At 38.9% G+C, this 21,057-nt stretch overlaps 1 protein-coding gene across 1 annotated transcript in view; it reads left to right on the forward strand.

Annotated features, from left to right (window-relative positions):
• The window catches only part of trabd2a (TraB domain containing 2A), a 61,204-nt gene that overhangs the window by 2,643 nt on the left and 37,504 nt on the right, over nucleotides 1-21,057 (forward strand). The gene's annotated exons all lie outside the window — the stretch shown is intronic.

The raw sequence follows: 21,057 nt of genomic DNA on the forward strand, positions 1-21,057 counted from the left end.
TTTTTACATCCTTTTGTTATTAAGAAAAAATGGATTCTAATAACTCAAGTCTGAAATCATCAGAAAAAAGGGAACCTTGTTCCTCAAACCTCTCTCACAGCCTTTCTGTTTATCTGTCTGTGCCCCTCGGTGACCCTTTCAGCATTACAAACATGTCTCAAAGACAGCAGCCACTATGAAATCATGTCGCATATTACTGTGGAATTTCTGCCAATGCTGGCCGGGAGTTAGAGGGATTACACCATTTAGCCTAACACCCAGAAGCTTAAATTGTTGTTATTTTAAAGGACGCCCTGTTGGCCACCATAAGTCTCAACTCAAACCACCCAACACCACTTATATAAGCATTCTCTAGAGATGGAAACAAGGGTTTTAATAATCTCACAGCACATATAATCAGTCATATGTAAAATGAATTATGCTTTTTTACTTGTTGGTGTAGGCAGTTTAATAGAAATCTTTTTTCCCCATGGCAGTGCTTACATCTTAATAAACACATGGCGTGTGAGTGATAGATGACAGTTACTGTGAAAGCATTTTTTCCCTCTCACTGAGGTAAGATGATTAGCTTGTGCTCTAAACATCTAAGACTGATTTAAGAATGGCTTTGAATAACTGTGAGTGTTTTTGATTAGAGTCCTCTAATAAATAAGAACTACAGGAGTATCAGCTAATTGCTAACCCCTTTCTAGAAAGCATGCTTTTTTCGTAATTAGACAAAATATCCAATGGCCAGTGGATATATTAATATAGTTTCGATATTTCCAGGAAATCTGCAATAATGATATTTATGACACTTTAGAAAAAATATGTTTTATTTGTTATTGCAGCTTGCAGCCAGTGACATTGATTTCTGCTACCAAAATTTCCATTTTCAATTCGTTGTTGTCACTGATTACAAGCTATGTAATTTGAAGTGAGAACCTACTGCTACAAGCTCCCAGCAGCTTTAGCTGAACTCTAAAAAGTCTGTCAGCGTAGCAACTAATAGTTCCCACTGCACTGCACACAGCAGGCAAGAATAAACAGCCAAACTTAACTCAACTGTTCCGCATAGACGAGACACAGTTATTTACAATATCTTAACTCAGGCACTACAATAATTAAACTTCTGGGCGCACACATCAGGCACAAACACAGGTGAGCCAATCCATTATAAAAACATTAAAGAGGATTCAGGTATTGCAGCTGTTTAGTCTCTAAAGATACAGCAGTCGGGACATACAACAGGCCTGTTTGCACACTGCTGACTAGAACCTATCAGATTTAGCATATAATACTCGCCCCAAAGCCAGATTTGCACAGCATACAATATGGTCAAATGCCCTTCTGCAGCAAATGTAGGACTGTAAAATCACTGCCTAATAACAATATTAAACTGCAGCAGCTTATAATAGGCCAAAGGGTTACTTTCATCTGCGTGCACAAATATAATACTCCAAAGGTGCTCCGAGGTTTAGGCAATGAATTTCTTCACGAGTTCTACAGAAGAAATTGTCCCAAGTTTTCAAAATGTCTTTGAAGGCATTCATCAGCAACAGGTCTGTGACTTTCATCTGTAATGCATTGAACAGTAACCATGGCGTCACTGGAGAATAATCACTCTGGTGAGGCCAACAGGAACAGTTCTGAGAGTCATCAGGGGGATGATGCTCTATAATATGCTGGTCTTTTGCTGTGCTCTTTTATAAGCTAGCTGATAACAAAACAAGTGTTTTGATATTACTGTCATTTAAAAAAATGCACCATGTTTTAACTATTAGTGGCTACTATGTAAAGTCATTTGACCATGATAGCTGGTGATGTTTAAAGAAAAGAAAAAAACATCATTACTTGGCATTTTTAATATATTACAACTTCCTATCACACATTTCTTAGACAGCTGATAACAGGAACACTCTTGCCACTATAAAGGTTTTTAACACATTTACCTAGGTTTTTTTGGCACTTGGCAGGGGGTGCTGCAGCACCCCTACTTACCACGACCTTGAACAACAGCAAAACTGAGAGGAGCCCAATTCAGAACAAAGTTGAGCCCATTATAATGTAGCAGTTGTGACAAAGCATTATATAAAGTGATGTAACATAAAACAAATGTAAGCATAAAACTAGAAACATAACTGCTTAACACTTTTGTTTAACAGCAATTAAAATAACGGAATCTTAAAACCCTTCAGGAGCTATGTAATATTTTTATGTAATAAAGTAGTAATAAAGCAGAAATTCAAAAATATTTTCTAACCTGTAATTTTGTGTCTTGGGTTGATCATTTTAACTAGTTGGCTAAATCCCACCTTTTCCATCATGTAACAGCATCAGTAATTTCCATCCACCATTTCCTTTTTCTGTCTACTGAGCATGACTAGCAAGTGTTCCAGGGATGCTAGTTGAGTCATTTACTTTATTTACTGTTGGATTGTGTTGGGAGTGGTGAAGCAAGTTTGCCCTTTCCACCTTTAGCAGGATTAGTTTGTTGGAGGTTGCTGAAGTAGCTCCCTATTTAGGTACTACATTACCATCAGAGGCTAGCATTCTGTTATGGCGATATACTGATATTACGGCAGGCTCTGTATCCAATGACCACTGGTATTGGCCCATGTTGGTCTTGTTGACTGATGTCAGAGTATAACTAGCATAACCGGCTATTGTTATCTGTTTCGTCACATCAGTTTTATAAAATGTTTGAAGGGACTGAAAACCTAAACAACTTCATATGTTCTATGATGATTTCTGTGTTGCCCTGGCACAATAATGAAACAAATAACTAACACAAGATAAAGAAAACAGAAGGACATTTTGGTAACAACTAGTTGTCTGAAGTTTGCACTGCTTGTACTGCTCAAATGGTGATTTGGTGTATGCACCTGACATTATCACCAACATTTGCAAAGAAGTTTAAATGCCCAGAATCATTTACGGGAGGTGGCATATCTCCTAATTCATTTCCCGAATCAAAGTTGGCCTGTTATGAAAGACATTGATACTTTGCTTATTTTGTTGTATAGACATGGTTGTTAGACATTATTAATATCAGAGAAAGGTTGCGGGTGGCTGAAATTGGGTTTGTCAACAGACCTGTAAAGTGATTAAACCTTCCATCATCGCAGCTTCCATTTAATTAGGTCCACAAAACCTCCAGAAGGCTCAACAATGGATTGTAGTGTCCTGAAAACAACCCCTGTCCTGATCCTATCAAAACAACACACAGCTTGGCACTCCGTAATTTCCACACTCAGTTTCAGTCTAATCACCAGCAGCTCGACTGACGCCTTCACCCCGCTGGCTTAAAGCAGCCTGCTTTATACCTTTTTTCACAGTTCTGCCTTGTAGTTGAAAAGGGCAATTCCATTTAAAGCCTTTTAGCTCAACTCAACTGTAAGATGTCCAGATAGAGTGTGATGAGTGAGATACACGCTTGGTGAAACAATACTGCCGCCTCAGCCACCAGTCTTGACAGAGCTGTTTAATCAGGCTGCAAATAGAGAAGCACATTTATGGTTTGTAATAGTCTCTGTAATGTTTTCACTGGCTATTTGGCTCTGGCATGGAAAATAAAAATATTTAATGTACTGAAACAGTGAAAAGTTCTCTCCTCGTGCCTTTGTTAAGGACAAACCAGCATGTAGGCCTGTTCACTTCCAACAACTCAGATGGGTATGCATTTGAAGTAAAATTGATTTTCAAAGCCACAGTTGATGTAGACATTCTCTTCTTTTGTGAAAAATCAACACAAAACCTTTCCACAGCTGATTGGATGACTGCACCACTAGCTTTATTTCTGACTTTCGCACTGGAAAATCATGGTTGCCCTTCAGGAATTTTACCAAAACCTTGAAGAAGTTTAAGACAAATAGGTTTTGCAATCATGTATAATTGGACATCCAAAGTACATCTTTTAATGGGTTTTGAAGGCTTGGTATTTGTTCTAAGAAATGAAAGAAAAAGAAGGAAAGAATTACACAATCATCTCACTGTCATTTAGTTTTCATAATCTCAACTCCTTTCCATAATCAGCTAATGAGCCAGCTTCCTGCCTTCTCTGAATGTATCCAAACAGATAAATTCACAGAGGGGAATGCAAATGACATAATGCAGTCATTTACATATAAAGATAATGCTGTACATTTTGAACAAATCTTTCCCTGAAAGGTTTCTGTGGTTTTGTACTTGAGACATTCACAAAGAGATAAAGTAATTGCATCAAGCAAGGAAATTTGAGCTCTAAAGTATATGAATTTTGAAAAAGTTTAGATGTTGAACTACTGCATGCAGCAGGAATGCTTCTTGGACCGATGGCTTAGGAAATTTAGAAAAATTACTGGATTCATGGATCTTAAAGGCAGGCAATTTGTTGATACCCTAGAATATTGGTACCCGGTGCAACTTTTTTACATAAAAAAGACAAGATGCGGCTTTTTTTTGCTTGTCAATATAAATTAAGCACATTTAGGTCATTATTTTCATGCCACAACTTATTATGCTTTCTTTTGTCGCATCTCTAATCTGGCTAAGCATGACTGCTCTTATTCTTGCGTGGTGCCCCTAGTCTTTTGAAGAGCGAGCTCAGCCTTGCCCATTACACTAAGTGAGCTTGTTGAGGACAACAATAGCTGCATGAAGGCTGGCTTTCTCTGTCACTGTTGCTGGATACCCACAAGACATTCCACACCTCAGTGGAGCGGACCTGCTAATGAAAGTGTTGTTTCTTTGCTTCCATCATTGGGTGTAATGGTGCATGGAGAGGTGATGAATGCGGGTCTCAGTGTACGTCTAGGAGAACAGAGAAAGAATTTTTTGAGCCCATTTGGTTCATTCATGACCAGGAGAACAGGGAGAGCTGAGATGCAGACTGAGATCAGTAGAAGAGCCATTAGGGAAGGAAGGCGTGACTCCATCTTCATTAAAGGTATCATGACGTTACCTCTGTTTGACAACCTTGAAACTCCATTTGTGGTATTTTCTTTTCACAAGAACTGACGAGCCACTGAGCTCTGGATGTGCAAGGTTTCATAAGTCGAGGCCTCATGATATCTGAACAAAACCCACATTTATAACATCACAGACTCAGAATGAAGCTGTTTTCTCTTTCGATGGAGCAGTTCAGTTCTCATTAGACTTTCAGTTCGCCTCTCTTCCCTCTTTTTAGGCTCGTCTTTTTTGCCTGAGGAGAAGCATAAGATATTAGAGAGATATTTTACTAAGGAAAGCCAAACACAACTTCTGCCTGATGTGAAATTCAACACAGACAAGGCTCAATAGCACTAGTGATTTTAACCTAATTATCATATCTTCCTGCATGTCTGTAATCCAAGCACACACATGCACATCAGCCCTGAACTTTTTGAGCCATCACCCTGTGGAGGTGCACACGAAAAGCAAATGTAGATCGGATATGAGGCCGTCTTTAACCTGCTGTCTCCTTACAAAGTTTCTGTGCTGTTCAATCGAGTCCACTTGAGAATAGCACAGGTCACTGTCAGGTGAGTTCACAGTGAGCGAGTTGGTGTCAAGTGTCCTGCCTCCTGCATACTTTAACCCGGCTGTGCCCTCACCTAAGAAAAAAAACCAGAGTATGTCTTGTAGTGAGAATGTAACCGTTTCAGACCATTGACAGCAGTGTGCTACATTTGAGAAAGTGCAACTTTAGACAGTGTCCCAACCTGATTCACCCAAGAATATCTGAGGTTCATGTGTGAAAATGAATTGCAACTGTTTCTGGCCTCAAATTCAAAAAGGCTTCTTACTGCACTAACGTACCCATTGCATCCTTTTTTTTTTTTAAATCTCTACAAAACTGTTTGAACTTTAAATACAATTCTACATTTATGTAAGAGCATCAAAAGAAGATATGGTAACAGAAGTGTGCTGTTACAGGAACATAATACTAAAGAGCAACTACATGAACAAAAAAAGTATTAATGCCCATGGGAGGAGCTTGCCTGTCAAAACCGAATCTATTGTAAGCAATAAACAATATAAATGTTAATTGTTTTGGTAATTTCTCAGCTTTCAGTGTGCTGCTCTGCACAAGACTTTGTCACTTATGCATGAAGCCACACTTCCTCCATGGTTCAGATTAACTGCACAGATATGAGCGCATTCGTAACAGTTTGTCTAACTCTCAACCGGAAAGCAAAGAAATGTATTTCTCAGGGATTTACTGACTAGCATATTCTAGGCCACTAATGATTCAAATGTTCCATCCATCCATTCGCTTCCGCTTATCCTTTTCAGGGTCGCGGGGGGCGCTGGAGCCTATCCCAGCTGTCATAGGGCGAGAGGCGGGGTACACCCTGGACAGGTCGCCAGTTTGTCGCAGGGCTAACACACAGGGACAGACAACCATTCGCACTCACATTCACTCGCACATTCACACCTAGTGGCAATTTGGATTATCCAATTAACCTATCCCCTCAAGCTGCATGTCTTTGGACGGTGGGAGGAAGCCGGAGTACCCGGAGGGAACCCACGCAAACACGGGGAGAACATGCAAACTCCACACAGAAAGACCCTGGACTGATGTTGGAATTGAACTCAGGACCTTCTTGCTGTGCGGCAACAGTGCTAACCACCGTGCCACCAAATTAAAATGGTTTTATTTGAAAAGGAACCATGCATTGTACCAGAATTAGCTTAAGGCTGGCAACTTAAGTTAACTATTTTTATGTAGCCTGGCATCCAGGCTGTTTAGTAGCTTCTACTATGGGACGAGACCTGCCTATGAGTTTTTGTTCAAACATGTTGTGGGGTAAGATTATAGATAAATCTTTTTTTAATTAGATAAATTAAGTTAAAATAATTTAGCTCTTTATCAAAATGCAAAATTCAAAACTATTGCTACACTGCAGGTAATTGTTGGTCACGGAATCAGTGAATCATCATCACTGCGGGCAGGGCAGTGGTATTGGTTTTGGCTGGGAAAACAAAAATTCTTTCGTTTGAGAAACAGAGAACATATGGAGTCATAATGACAGTATTACACAGTAATACACAGGAGCAAATCTGATTAGAGCTCATTTGTCCAACTGAAAAGTCATAGCAGTGAGCATGTGACGAGAAAAATGTCTGTGTGTGCTCTTATGGCTGCAGTCAAAATAAAGGGAAAAGAACAGCATTTTAACATTTTAACCTGCACTTGAATTTATTAGGCTCATTACGGTACTCTTGAAGTCGAAGTTAAATGCTCTGCCAAATAATTGTCTTGGCTTAAAGAATATTAATTTGTTATTTTGGAGAAATGATGAATCGTGCATATTTTTAAAATAACTTGCTAAAACGGTTTTGGCAACGAAACATCACTGTTTGAAATATTAAAGGCAAACATGCAGTGCAATTTTCAAAAAGCCAACAAAGCAGATATGGACTGAGCGCAGGAGGACACGATCTAGTGAAAAACATTTATTTACATGCAACCTGTTGCCCAGGTGTTGCAGTGCAACTGCATGATCTCATTCATATTGCAGAAAGTCATTTGTATTCTTATGCCCAGCATTAACTCGAGCATTTCGTCTCTAAATTGTTTATAAAATAATTTATTATCTTGCTTCACTCTACTTTGATCACAGGGAGTAAACTGCACATGTTTAATTACAGCTTGGGGCGTGTTTGTCCAGTGTATATTTTTTCATATAATTGCTTGTATCCGTTTATTATTGCTTGCATGTGCACGTGAATATTTCCATGCACATATGCACTTCTGTGCTTGTTTGCAGGAGTTGGATATGAATGATGGTTTGTATCTGTGTGTATGCGTAAGTGCATGTTTATGTGCATATACAGCTCTATGGTTGAACTTTGAACATGCCCTTACAGCTTCTTTCCTCGGTTTCATGTCAAATGGCGGTGCTTGATTTCCTCCCCACTGTTGACCAAACAGTCCCGTATTAGATGTCTGGCATTTCCTCAGACATTATCTGTCAATCTGTCTCGATACATGACACCAGAGACAAAGAAGCGGCAACTGTTACTCCCAAATCACTTTACAGATAGAAACTGAAGCCTGGCAACAAGTCAGAAAAGAATACAAATCAAAAATCAGCAGTCTGTATCGACTCTTGATATGTAGTTTGTATTGGCTGCTTTCATTTTAACAGCAAAAAAAGAAAAAAAAAAGAAAAGAATAAAACACCAGAGATTTTGTTTTTGTCCTGGTGGCTGAGGAGTTGAATGTGGTGCCATTCGCTTTGGTGATTGCAAATATTCATGTTCATATTACAGCGCTCCCTTCTTCGCTTTAAAGTTTACACGTGTAACGTCTCAAATATTTGAGGAGATATTAGAGAGAATTTCTTTTATTTCTCTTGTTGTCAGGATATTCTTTGTGTGATCACTGCACACCTTTTTAAAAGAATCATTAGAAAACCGGCGTCATACCGAGCTAGAAAAACGTTACAAATTCCATTTTCCTGTCCTGTGTAAGTCCACCCATTTGCATAGTTTTATTTTTTGAGTATATTTGCTTCAAAGTGGATGAGATTCAGCTGGATGGTGCCAACTGCGTGCCAAGAAAAAGAGCTTTGATTCCTGAAAGTATATACAGTAATACACTCCCGCCGAGCGGAGTTTGACTTTTTGAGACTGCCGCAGGCTTTTCCTGGTTGTGTAACACAAGCTTCTGCTGCTCAGTTAGGGATTTAATAGCTTGTCTTTCTGACTTAACGCTAAGTCATGAAAGTTTCTGCAGGTTCCAGAGAACATTACACTGCATTCATACATGGATGCTCCAAATTAAAACATAACACTTACACTCAAAGCTTTAGAAAACATAAGCTCTTAAAGAAAACATGTAAAACTGCACATAATAGCTGCCACTTATGTCAAATAAATGCAAGTCACTAATCCTGATCCAGGGTAACACAAGTTAAACACACTTCATTAGAAATAATTCATCGCTGACTTGATCTTTTTCAAGGATTAATGTATAATAACTGAATTGGGACATGTAAAAATAACTCAGATGAACAGAAAGATATCTCTGAAACTGCTTATTTTAATAGGCAGTTTTCCATCCACTGTTCCAACATCTGATTATGAAACCTTACTGAAAGTAAACAGCTCACAAAGAAACATGGATTTTGTTGTTTCACAGTGAACCGCCGCCTTCATTTAAGTAAGAAAAGCTCAGCATCTGCAAATGAACTTAACCCTCACATACTAAGGCCTTCGCTTAATTAAAGCTAATGTAGGTTACATGTAAGAGCTGCGGGAGTCGTTACGACACTAATTTCAATTTGTTTGGTGCCCATCAATCCCTCTATTGTAGTGTAAGTTAACATTTTTGCGGGCTGTATGTGGTTGAGGCCCCGGGTTTGTTGTTTATACTAAGTCGTGACCAATTAGCATTAAATTAGCATGTGACTGATGAAAAGTAAGAAATCCCATACATGCTTGTTTTAGTGTAATTTATTTCTGTGTGTTGCAAAAGAGATACAAGCTAAGTAAAAACAGTTTAGAAGTAAAAGTGTCATGATAAAGGATTTGTTAAAAAAAAATAAAAGGTTGCTTCTCATGGTTCAGTCTTGACTCTGGTAAATTTTATCCTGTTTGTTTTCCCATGACTGATGAAGCCATTGATCAGGATTACTTGATAGCTAAATTGCTGTAATATCGCTAATGGCTCAGTCACACTAGAGTAAAAGTCCACAACTGCCTTGCGACTAGGAAAAATCAGTGCCTCAGTGTCCGAGGCAAGCGTGCGGGTATAACTCCCTCAAACGTTAGTCAACCAAGGTGATTGTGCGAGGTAACGTGTCTCCAAACAGTCACGGTGCGACTGTGACTGCAGACAGATTGGCAAAGATTTGCTAGCAATTTTGGAAAAGTGACAATTCGTGAACAAAGAAATATTGCAAACACACTGCAGTTGATCTAAGTCAGTCTTCATTGGTTGTATTCTGGTTATTTTACTATATAAAAGCAAGGTTGCTGACCGCCTGAATTTGAATCACATCACTATTTGTGGTGGAAAATCTGGATTTCAGTTTCAAATGTGTGAGGTTCTAAGTAGCCTCTGAATGCAAGTAGTTCATGTGGATTTCTGTGTGTGTAGATGTGCAACAGATTTGCAGTTTTTGCTGGTAGTTAATCGCTGTTTCATCACAAACAAACCCTATTGCCAACCTGACCCATTCAATCGCAAACTTACAGCAGACTAATAACAGACTGGCCCCATCTTAACAATTCTTAATTGCTATCTTGGTGCACCAAAGCTGCTTTGAAGATGGCAACTAAATGCAAGTGGTCACAGACCTGGCCTCTGTCTTCAACAACAAGATTGTGAAATAATTTCCGTTGTGTCCGCGGTCTCTGACCTAGAGAAAACAGTGGAACACCTTTCAAGGAGGTATTATCAAGCTGGATCATCACTGAATGCTGAAAAAAACATGGAGATGCTTTTTAAATTAACCTTTCGCCGTATGACATGATTTCTCATAAATTCTGCCTGGTAAGCTTATGCTTTCTGTGTGCTGCTGAGGTTTGTGGCTGGTCTGGATTAAATCCAGTTACTCCACTGCCTGTCGAAGTGAGCCAAACCTGGCTGGACTTCAGCCGAGTGATACAAGGCCAAAGCTGTCCGCAAGCTCCCACACAGAGGATTAATAGTTTCTGTGTCACCTGGAACTTGTCAAAAGGTTTTTTTTTCTAAAGGACATTTTTTAAAATTAGGAAAATAATATATTTATCATTTTTAATTTGAAGGAATGTCAGATAATTATATTTTCATATGTTTGCTTTGAGGTCAGCTTTCTCATACTTAGAAAAAAGTTGATTAAACATTTGTAGCACGTATTTCCAGTTAAGATTTTTTTTTTTTTGGCTTCGGCTTCAGTCTGTAAAATACAATGATGTTATTGACCATTAAATGAAGCAGGTAAATGATTCTGATAATACTTAATGTGTTTGAATAAATTTTTAAAAGAGATAAATGACCATAAATGCACTTGTGTCCTTCTGGCTCCAGTCCACATTTTTGGGGTTTCGGTGAAGTTTCACAGGTGAGTGCCACACAGCACACTTTGTGAGAGTTCTGCACAGATGTTTTGAACTGTCTCAGTGCTGTTACACACCTCATTCACAGCAGGTCTGTAATGAATAGCTGCCTTGAGCATCCACTAGATTTCTCCCCCCCCCCCCAGCTAGGTGATGATTTCTTAAATACATTGCAAAGCTGCTTTTTGACCATTACGTGCCATTACTAACGTGTCACTTGCCAGGCTGTGTTCAGTTTCAGAAAACACAGCTCGACCCACTATTAGATGCTTCTGAGATATTTTTTGCTGCGTGGCAATTTCTACAAATTAGCTGAAAAAGTGAAATGTTTTGTAAATGACGAATAGCTGTCATGTTGGGAGTGGAGGCCAGGACCTTACACATGCTGCAAATGCAGCGAAATGAGGAAGATGCTTTTGAAATGATCTTTTTGCTGTATTCTGCTGAGAATTCTGGTAATAACTTTATTCATTCATTAATTTAAGATTAGCTACAATGTGTGTATGACGAAGGAACCAGTCATCGTTTAAGGTAGCCTTTGACAATTAGAATCATCTTCATAGTGCTGGTTTTTAAGGTTAGCATGAGCTGGAGAGGCCCAAAAAAGTTACTCTGTAGCTTAGCTTATTATCAGTGTTCCACTGTCAGACTAAAATTGCTCCACAAAACCTTGCCCACATTTTCTCCTCCTTTTATAACGTTGTATTAGAGCTGGGCGATAGAACGATAACGATATGTATCGCGATATAACTTTTACTCGATAGAGAAATTAAGCTATCGCGATAGACCTCGCCGCTCTTGTCCTCTTAAAAAAAAAAAAAAAAAAAAAAAAAAAGGTCAGCCAATCCAAATTAAGTAGCGCAGAGCCGAACCAATCACAGCCGCAGCGTCACGTCGCGTGACTTGTTACGTACCGCACAAGTGCCAAGCCGCACGTGTGTTTGTTTGGGAAGCAGCCAGCGCGTAATGGAGGAAATGAGTGTGCCGACTAGAAAAATCAACCGAGCGTGACCGAAGAGAAAACAGATGATGGTTCCAATGCCGGAGAGATTGTCGAACGGAAGAGCCGTAGAAGTTCCGTAGTGTGAAGGTATTTCGGCTATTTCAAGTCTGACAAAAAACAGAGTAGCGTGCACTGTAAATTGTGCCGAAAGCAAGTCTGCAAATACAATAAACTGGTGCATGCGTCACACTGCGCCACGTTATTGTTTCGGTGAAATGAATTTCTACAATACTGTTACTGTTAATTCTACTCTCTGCAGTGTTTAAATGCTTACATATACACACAGTTACTGTCCCTCCACACATACGACTCGGTTCTGCTTCTATGCCCCAGCTTTGTTTACTTTTTCCCACCGAGGCTTCTAGACTTCTGATTGGCCAACATTTCTGCACGGTTAGGAATCTAGCGCCACCTGCTGCTTTGGCATGTTCATAGCAGCGTTTTCCTTCATTTCTGCCTTTATGTGTGGACGGGATTATTTTTTTAAAACGAAAACGGAAAATCTCCGTTTTCAAAAATACCCGTGTACGTGTGGACGTAGCCTCAGTCTCTGACTGGAAGCGCTAATTCGTCATTCGGCTTTTGTCAGACTAAAGTAACTGTTAAAACTGTTTGAAAAGCTCAGCTATACAACAAGGAGAGATTGAGAATTTCCTTTTAGTTCTCAGTTTATTTGATATTGACAAAAGTTAGTCAGTTTTGTCTGTTCTTCTGTAAAACAAACTAAGATTTATTTTTAGAATTAATATTTTGCTTCTAAGTGGAATTGACAATTTAGTCTGTTTCATTTGTTCTATTTTGAAACTTAAACGCTTTAGCGGCTGCCTTTTGTGTAGTTTGCAATATTTGCCTTTATTTATCTGAAAAAGTCTCATGTTCCTTAAGTACATCTACCCTGTTGAACTTATTATGGGAAATAAATATTTAAATAAAAACAAGCTGCTGATTATTTCACATTTTACTTGTGAGCAACGGCACATTTAAATCTTACAAATATAGTTATTTGGCTTATATCGTGATAGATATCGTTATCGCCTGAAATGAAAAAACATATCGTGATATGAAAAAATCTCATATCGCCCAGCTCTACTTTGTATTGACAAAAATTGCCATGTGGGTAGCCTTCACATGATTCAGATCTGGCACTTACTTCTTTGTGTGGGCATAATTAAACACTCTAATTTAACTCTTTATAGAATTAGGCATGGTAACCATGGTTGATTAGACAGTTGTGATCACTTACACGAATATCTGACATGAGCTGGCAAAGAGACACCGAGCTACACATGCTCCACAGCTAATCAGGACCTGCAAAGGTAATCAGATAGCCTTTACCTCAGGCAGCAGCACACCACAGACATTGTCAAGCTGTCCAAAGGAGAGGCAGGAAAATTTCTGTCTTTCCTTGGGCTTTTGTTAGGTGCCTTGCATGCAGACCTGGTCTTCTTTCATTGTGAAGCAGTACACCTTATGGTGAAAGCATTTGACAGTAAATAGTGCTGCAGACACTCTGCACATGTCAGGTTAGGACACTATTTAGCTGATTTTTCTAAAAGGAATTAAGCTGCTCACACTCTAAAAAGAAAAGCATTAGACTGTCAAAGTAACTACTAAACATTGCCTCACCTGTCCCTGCCTCATTTTCTTACCCAATTGGAAAATTGATATATATGTGTTTTTGGCTGAGAACAGAGCTAATTGGAGGTTTGAGTGTCACACGGCCTGCACAGTTTCCCTTTACCTGAACGAAAAAAAAAATGGTAAAAGCAATTTTTCCAATTCTGGAAGCCCGTAGTTGATTTCGATAAGATCTTTTCAGAGGAACACTCCTTTTGATAAATCGCTGCTAAGATAACTGACACATATTGGTCTGAATACAACGGCAAATGTGATGGTCTGGTGATTTGACTTGTTTCGTATCTGTAGATGAAGACAGATATGTTGTATAAACTTATGCGGTGTGTGGTTTTTGTGTGCCGTGCATTTTTGTCTGCGTGACGTGCTATATGTGTGTTTGAATCATTTTTTGAAAATAGTCAAATATTTTACATTATTGACATTGCTGCATTCAAATACCAGGCTAAAATAACGTTTAAAAAACCTGCTAAGGTGTACCTAAGCCTTTGTGAACACATACTTTTCCAGCATTTGTGGAATTTCTACTCAGAAGTTGAGGCGTTTTTAGGTTTGGCTTTTGAGGTTTGAGTTTCAGGTGGTTTTGTGACTTCAGCAAAACTGTTTGGTAAGGTTTTTAACCTATGTATTTCAATACCATCGATATAACTAATTTTCATGGTCTGTTACTTGCGATACTTTTTCTGCCCCCAAACATCGATTTTGTTTATCTATTTTCAAAGTAATTTAGAAAGCAAAACCTACCAGACTCACTCTGATGCAAACTGCTCAGGTGAGTACTTGTTGCTTTTTATTTTAATTTTGTACTCAGTATCTTTGTTGTTGGGGAAAAAAACAAGCACGCTGTATTTTTTTTTCACATTTGCAGTTTTTCTGAAGTCACACACTTTGAAACTGTTTCTGAGTCTGCAATAATAAAGAAACTTTACAGACATGATGCAAAGTTTGATTCCTCACCATCTAAACTTGTATGCAAACCACTCTTTGACCCTGTGTGAATCTTTCATTGGCTGTTTCTTATTTCACAGTTTCCTCCCCTTATCTAAAACGTGTTGAAGCCTCTTCGCTTGCTGTTTTTACAGTATATTTCATCATTTGTGTTGCTTTGACAGTTGCTATTTTGGTGTCAGTTTGCATATCAGGATGCTTATATTTGTACCATTCACAATAGTTGCAGAGGGACACTTCTCTGAAAACTGAACTCCCAGCACATTTGTGATGTTTGGATGTTTTTCATATTTTGTTGACTGTTCATAAATCTGTGGTTGTGAAGCTGTGGGAAGTGGTAGATGTCCAGACAACAACAACCATCACACTCTCTGATTTTCACTTGGCCTACCTATCTTTTTTTTAACCGCTATTTCTTTTTCTTTCCGTGGAAACACGATTCTCTCTTTCCTCCCGCTGTTTGTCTCAAAAATATTTTCACCCTCTGTTCATCTCCTTTACTTCCTTTGTCTCCTGTACTGATCAGCCTGACAGAACAATAAACAGATTCATTTCTCAGATGGTTTGAATGCAAGGGCCCATTTTCCATTGCATAGACTTATTCTGTAGGTGATTGGGAGGTGTAGCGTTTATACTGCTGATGGCGTTAAAGGTCGATGTTGAGTTTATTGGGATTCCAGTCTCTGTTTTTGTTTAGAATAAGAGAAGTGATGCAAGCTGACTGAAAGTGTTCACATGCATATTACTGTAAATAAGCGTGTGTGCTTGTGCATGTGCCTGGCTTCTTCAGTTTGGTTTGCCCGCGGTGATTTGGTTCTGAGTCTAGGCCAGTGGTAAATAGCACTATGTGGGTTTTTAATTCCTGCTGTGTCTTTATTTCTTGGAGAACTTGGAGAGCAATTTCTTATCCTGCTGTCTGTTGTTGTTTTTTTAAACATCATTTGCCCCCATCATCCTGTGCAGTGAGGAATTTGGTGTATTTCAATTCAATGTCCAAACTTTTTACGGGATTAATATACAGATTCAAAAAAGTACAAAATAATCATCTTAACCTTCCTGCCTTCTTGGGACCTTTTTGTGCCACTGCTATGTGTTAAATGGCTGCCATTTCCACTGTGTTCAGTGGAATATAACCAAACTTGCCACAGGATAGTTTTTACCTGTCAATGTTAATATTCCAGTGTGAATTCCTTAAATCAGCCTAAAATGGCTGAGCAGCAGAAATCCCCACACCCATCACCCTGGGGACCATTTTCTGCCCATTGACTTCCATTATAAACGCTATTTTTCAACCCCAAATTATCATCATATGATTTTATTTTTTCTTCTTTTCTTGGATGTCAATGAAGACTCAGGGCCTTGAAGTTTTAATTTTTAAATTGCAAAAAAAATGCAAAAAAAATAATGGCAGGTCAAAATGTATGTTGGTGCCAATCTTTGGTCCATCTAAAGGCCTACTTATAATGACAATCACATATTACTTCAACTGGTTTTTTGTGGAAATATTTAGTTTCGTTTTTTGGTTTTTGGGGCTTATGACACAGGGCGCTCATGTAATAACACTGGGATTTGAAGGGTTAAAACAACGAAAATATAATTAAAACTTTACATGAATATTTCAGGGAGAAGTAGTTTTACAAGGTTGGCTAATTTAAAGTGGAATAAAATATGGATATATGGTCTTTTTATGGCGTGGCTGAGAATGGTCCCTAGGGTGATGGGTGTGAGTTTTTTAAAGGATGGCAGGAACAAAGCAATTTAGTCAACGCTGTTGGATTAAAGTTTTGGGCATGTAGTAGTAGTAGTTTGAGTTTTCCCTTTTCCTCTTCTTCCGTAATTTACATTTCCCATGTAAACCTTTTCACCTTCAGCCTCTTTTTGTCTTCATATGTTTCCATAATTTCTTTGGACTTCTGCATCTTGACTCTTTGCAGTTTCCTGTTTTCACATGTGTGCTGAATAAAGGTTCAATTATCTGTGTAGCATGATGTGGATGACTTAGAATGCATGTGATTGGTCTGTGTTTACTCTGTACATACACTGATAAAGACAAAAAGCTGGTTAAAATAACCTTACTACAAATACGAGAGTAGTTCTGCAGAATATAACAGAATTGTCAACTCGAAAATAACAAACTACGTCCATTCTTTGAATCACTGTGGTTTGGCAGCGATGTAAATGGATAAGCTTTTAATAAATACTCCTCTGGCCTTGCAAGAAACCATCAAGCAGTCTTGATCTATGCATTGTTATCGCCACAGGCTAAGGATGAAATAGCTGCCACCATCACCAAGGGGGCAAAGTTTGTGGAATGAGTGCACTGAGTGGGATTTTTCTGTTTCTGCAGAGGTTGGAGTGCAAAAGAGCACACGGACTAAAATGCAATTCATGCATCTAAAACTATGTTTTTTATAAACTCGACACTGAGATATTTCCAGATATTGGAAATACTGGAAAGTCTTTTTCTTGCCTGTATCCTTGCTTGGCTGTTTTTTTTTGTCCAGCTGCGATTCCCAGTTTGTCGATGGCCAGCCATTTGTCTACAATGGCATACAACACTCTGCTATTGAAGCAACCTGCTGTACCGAAATATTACAACTTTTTCCCAGATGAAAGAAGATAAAACAATTTATTTCGGCTAATTTTTGCCTGTTTGAGTGTGGAAAATCTTGAATTAATCTACTCTTCTTTCTTTGCCTGTTTGCGTGATAACACACATACATTCTCAGATGGTCAGTGTGCGTCTGCAGTAAGTGTTCGCAGCTGTTTTGGCTTGAATCTCGGCATGAAACAGCTTGGCAGTGTTGTTCTTGACTCGTGCTGTCCTGAATTAATAGTGTTCTTTCAGTCAACAGACAGTCGTCGAGATTGATGGCTGTTTTCCTTGTGGCTCGCTGTGTTTTCAAGATCTTTGTGTTGTGTCTTGGTGGACCGAGTCGCCGAGTGGCTCGCTGGTTGCTGTGTGGGCCTGTTTTGTATGTACGTGTGAGAGAAAGGAAGAGTGACAGGCAGGAAGACAGAGGCAGGAAAATTTTGCGAATAGTGGACACTCCTGTTTGGTCACTGTCAGAATGTGTGATGACAGGTGGCAGCATGTGTGTGTGGGAAAGTGTGTGTTTACAGTGCTTCTATGTTGATTAGGAAATTAGCTTTGCACAGAGAAGCCACTGTTGTTATGTTAATTTATATAAAAAGTTAGAAAAGCTGGAGTTACTGAACTTTGACATTTTGGCATTTTTACTTAGACAGTCAATCAGGTATAAGAAGACATTACAGTAAATCAAGGGGCTGATCACAGACTAAGAATGACCCTTGTGTGCAAACGGCGTGTTGTTAGGACTCCTGTACAGCTTGTTCAGGGTATAGCGAAGCAGTATAGCCGGATAGAGCGCGGGGGTTTGAGAAGTTGACATTTCAATCACCACAACCCCCACGATCTGCGCGCGCGTGCACACACACACACACACACAATGCGCGTGTAGAAACCTCGAGCCATTTGGTTTGAGGCTGATTCCCTGTGACAGCCTAAATATTTGGCTGTGTCAGGCACCAAGGTAAATGCACCCCGCAAGAATGTTTTTACAGGGCGAGAGAAAGGGAGAGAGAGACAGAAGGGAAGCGAGGAGGGCGAGAGATAGGTTTTGGACAGAGATAAATAGAGAAAGAGAGAGAACGCACAGAGAGGAAGAGAAGGAGAAGTGTAGTCACGGTTTCATATGAATGTGGTCTGAGTGCTGGCCGCTGGTTTCTCTGTGATGTACATGGAGCATGTGCTCATTTTTTTATGTGCTGAAGTCTGGAGGCATAACTCTACTCCAAATAATTAATCAATAAGAAATTGTATCGACACACTCTAAGTTTAAACTTCAGCCTCCCAAGAGATCTATGAGGAAACAAAACATGCACATTAACTTATTCATTGAAAACATTTTTAAAAAGCAGACAAAACAAACATATTACTTTACTGATAACAGCTATTAGTGAAATCCTTGCTCATCTTAGATGACTTGGCTTTTATAAACACACTTGTGAAGTAAAAATTGCTTGCTGATGATTTTAGTATTTTAGTGATTTAAAATGAAACTGTGGGCTTAACCTGGCTATTAAAGGAGTTGTTCATGTCAGCATTAACTCACAAGGATCATAAGGATTAGGAAATATAAATGGTATATGAGGATACTTTTTCCCTAAAGAGAGAGAATACGTTTTTGGTCATTATTATTTTCAAAGCTTTGGGCCTGAGGACTTTTTTACTTTCTCCTCTTTCTTTCCTGTACAGGAAATCCTTGCCCAATACTTTCCTTCTTTTGTTGCATTGGAAAATTAATAAATCTTTCTTCAAAGGTCTGCTCTGAGTTCTGCAGAGCGGGCAGTAATCCATGATGATGAAGCATTTAAGCACACACACACACACACAAACATATAGGCACAGACACATACATGTACATATAAACACACTAAGATGAGACCTAATCTTGTACAGGTTATACACACGTACATACACGAAAACATACACACGGAGCGAGGAGGTCATTAGTGACCCGAGGAATGTAAGGGTCAAATCTTAAAAAGATCTGATAGAGGGGATCTATAGGATCAAAGGAGAGAAGGATGGAAAAAGAGGGAGTGAAGGAATATGCAGGATGAAAGAGGAGAAGAAGGGAGGTATGAAACGATGGGAGGATAAATGTGTGAGGGAGAGATGTGTAGGCAAGTCGGAGAAAATATGCTCAGGGGAGTTGGAAGGAGGGAATTGAAAGAAAGAAGCAACAATACGGATAAGTCAAACTGACAGGTGTGCGTATCTGTGTTTAAATGGTGGGTTTTCAGCAAGAAAGTGAAAAGGTTGCGCTGTGGTGAAAGATTTATGTGTGTGCGGTGGGTTTCTGTGCGGTGGGAGTGTCAGTGAATGTCTGCTGAATAAAACACTTTATTTCCACTTTTGCAGCCGCAATAGCCATTAAACAGCCGTTTCTTTACAAACATAAAGACAAAAATCATAAAACTGGCAGTATCTTCACTTTTTTTAACCACAGTCTTATAGAAAAAGAAACTTGCTATGTTTTCTTTCACCTTTCAGCTTGTAGTTATGGTTTAAACCACCTTTTTAGTTTATTTAGGTTTTCTCTTTATTTTCATACACCTTTTCCTGGCTCAAAACCAATATTGGATATTTATTTGACCAGAAAGCAGCAGAAAAATACAAAATAAACACGTTATGTTGATTTTTTTTTCTCAAGACTGTTAGATGTTACACTGAAACGCGAAAGTTCGTTTTTCATGGTTTTAAACCTCTGAAACTGTGGAGTGGACAAATTGAGACTTTCAGTTTAAAATACACAATGAGACTATTATGAAAGAGAAAACAATCAATTTGAAATCAGTCACATTTTTTTAATCATCTTAGGTATTAGAAGTTCAGCCTGTTTTGTCTGGAAACTCAGATAAAAATAGACGTTACTTCCTGAACCCCATCACAATCAAATCACAGGGCATTGGTGTTTAAATGTTAACTACCTGAGGACAGCACAAGGTCTCCGAATCACTGTTTTGTGAAGTCCTAGCAGTGCTGCTGTGCTCCTGATGGGTCTTGTTTTAGGGCTGACTGCTCTGACTAACATTTCGCTGATAACATCACTCATAAGTAATTCAGAATCCCCGTCTCTGCCTACTTCTGCCTGCATTCGTCTTCGTCTATACTCTCATCCTGAGGTTTCATCGATAACAACAGTAGTGAAAGTCTTTTCACTACTGTTCTTTTTCTCTCCCTTTTTTTCTTTGTTTTCTTCTCTATTATTGGTCTGAACCTTTCTCTTACTGTTGCTGGTATAAATCATACTCAGTGCCTGTTTCTGTCTTATTTATGTGCATGTATGACAAAGAGAAAAGGAGACTTGTATTACTGTGATAGCATCACAAGCAAGTAGGAAACCGAGGAGCTGTTGGGAGTCTTCATTTGTACTTGGGAGATTGCCTGGAAGATCTCTGTCTCACTCTCTCTCTTTCTGTGTGTGTGTGCACGCATCTGTCTGAGGACATGGTTTGTCAGCAGTGTGGATAGCCTACTTTATAAAACGTGTGTTACTCCATATGCTTTTTCTGCTCACTTAGGCACGCAAAAACAGAATATTTGGAAAAATCACAAAAAAACCACAAAGACGCTTGCACGCACCAGCACGCATGCTCATCTTTAGTGTCTCATTAAAGCCCAGCTGAAAATTAAACTAGTCAAACACTCTCTAAATCTCAGTGCCAGCTCTTACAATCAGAATAACATAAATTAGCTGGAGGCTTTGCCATAAAAGGAATATAGCTTTGTGTTTACATGTTGGTCACATTATGCCAGATTCATATTATGACATGATCTCTCGTATAGTTTACATAGTCTATATATTTATATACAGACCAAATGTGTTGATGACATTGTTGGCGAGATTAAAGACGTAAAGTCATCTTATCTTTGCTTGTTATGATTATGGTGA

Source organism: Diplotaxodon limnothrissa, linkage group LG7 (assembly GCF_057381915.1).
Source record: "Diplotaxodon limnothrissa isolate DT_005_m linkage group LG7, D_limnothrissa_male_GT1.1, whole genome shotgun sequence".
Taxonomy (NCBI): domain Eukaryota; kingdom Metazoa; phylum Chordata; class Actinopteri; order Cichliformes; family Cichlidae; genus Diplotaxodon; species Diplotaxodon limnothrissa.